Here is a 2,371-nt window from a genome sequence, read left to right as displayed (position 1 = left end):
ATGCCAAGGCTCAGTCTGGATATAGTGGCGCGTCAGTAACGTGAAACGAAAATAGGATTAGGATTTATGGTCGGATGAATATAGGCTAATATCAACAGCAGCAGAAAATGTTATAAAGGGGGTAGGACTCGTTATGAATTGGAAAATGGGGCAGACGGGTTGTTACCGTAAACTGTTCAGTGGCACGATTGTCCTTAACAGAACTGACAGCTAACCAACACCGACAACGATACTTTAGGTACACCTGTCGACGTCGCAAGCCGAAGATGAAGAGACACGGTATATGAGGTTCTTGTTACTAGGAATGAAAGAAGAAAGAGACTGAGTTCTGTAATAAATTTCAGCTAGTAATAGGGAATACCCTGTTCAAGAGTCACCGGCCTAGGAGCTATACTTGGAAAAGGCCGGGAGATACTGGATGATTTCAGTTACATTACATAATCGTCAGGCAGAGATTCCAAGATGAAATAGTGGATTGCAAGGCATACCCAAGAGGAGATGTAGACTCAGATCACAATTTAGTAGTGATGAAGAGAAGGCTGAAGTTTATGGGACTAGCCAGGAACAAACAATGCGCAGGGGGATGCGGAACACAGGAATGAAGAGATACACTTGAAGTTCTCTGGGGCTACAGGTACTACATTACGAAACAGCTCAGTGAGCATTACATTTTCATAGGAATGGATAGCTGTAAAATGAGCATTCAGGGTACTGTGAAAGAAAAAGGTAGATACAAATAATGTAACTGCGAAAAAGCCACGGGTAACACTAGAAATACTTCAGTCAAAAAAGTTGAGAGAAATTTAGGAATAGAGAAATACAGATCACTTAGAAATGAAATAAAAAGAAAATCCAGGGAACGTAAGGCAATGTGGCTCCATGCAAAATATGAAGAAATTGAAAAAGATATGATTGTCAGAAGGACTGAATCAGCATACAGAAAAGTGGAAACAACCTTCGGCGAAATTAAAAGCAAGAGCGGTAACATTAAGGGTGCAACGGGAATTCCGCTATTAAACGCAGAGGAGAGAGCAGATAGGTGGAGAGAGTACATTGACGGCCTGTAATAGAGGGAGGACTTGCCTGATGATGTCACAGAAGAAGAGTCAGAGATCGATATAGAAGAGATGGGGGATCCAGTACTAGAATCAGAATTTAAAAGAGTTTAGGAGGACTTAAGATCAAAATGGTTCAAATGGCTCTAAGCACTATGGGACTTAACATCTGTGGTCATCAGTCCCCTACACTTAGAACTTCTTAAACCCAACTAACCTAGGGACATCACACACATCCATGCCCGAGGCAGGATTAGAAACAGCGACCGTAGCAGCAGCGCGGTTCCGGACTGAAGTGCCGGCCACAGTGGCCGGCTGTCTCAAAATCGAATAACACAATAGGGATAGATAAAATTTCACCCTAATTTCTAAAATCGTTTGGGAATGTGGCAACATAACGACTATTCAAGTTAGTGTGTAGAATGTATGAGTATGGCGATGTACGATGTGACTTTCCGAAAAGTGTGATTCACACAATTCTGGAGACTGCAAGAGCTGATAAGCGCGAGAATTATAGCAAAATCAGCGTAATAGCTCATGCGTCCAAGTTGCTGACAAAAATAACATGCAGAAGAATGGAGAAGATAATCGGGCATGTGTTTGATGACTATCAGTTTCGCTTTACAAAAGTTAAAGCCACCTGAGTGGCTGTTCTGACGTTATGGTTGGTGCTGACAGTGGAAGCAAGAGTAAAGGAAAATCAAAATACTTTCATGGGATTTGTCGACCTGAAGTAGCGTTCGACGGAGTCAAATTGTTTAAGCTGTTCTGAATTCCTAGAAAAATAAGTGTAAGCTTATGAAGGCATTGCTAATTAGTCATTTAAAATTTTTTGACATGATTTTCTCTCTTTTTATATTTTTGCTTTTGTTCCTGCCGACATACGTAATTATGATGATGTAACCTACTACTGTGGTTTTTAAATGTAAAGATGTAATTGTGATTATTTCTTTTGCCTATGGATAAATATGTTTCTTGCTTTGTAACTGTGGAAAAGTTAGTAAATTTCTTTTTTGTTTATTAATAACTGGGAAAAATGCAGTCCATAACATTTATATAGCTTTAACAAATTTACGATAATGACATAACATCTTTAGGCAGGGGACAGCAACTGCAATATCGATAGCTGAACAGAGGATGAATAATAGAAGGTATGGTGGACGACGAATCTGTGAAGTGTGCCGGGAAAAATGATACTATGTTTTTATGAAAGGCACCCGGAATTTTATGGATAGTGGCACCGAATTATGAGAATGTCCATTCGCTTTACCACTGCGGTGCGTAATGCAACCGCCAGTGAGCTTTCGGAGCAAATA

The sequence above is a fragment of the Schistocerca americana genome, chromosome 6 (genome assembly GCF_021461395.2).
Source record: "Schistocerca americana isolate TAMUIC-IGC-003095 chromosome 6, iqSchAmer2.1, whole genome shotgun sequence".
Classification (NCBI taxonomy): domain Eukaryota; kingdom Metazoa; phylum Arthropoda; class Insecta; order Orthoptera; family Acrididae; genus Schistocerca; species Schistocerca americana.
The sequence above is the reverse complement of the archived record's forward strand: the minus strand, read 5'-3'. Positions refer to the sequence as shown.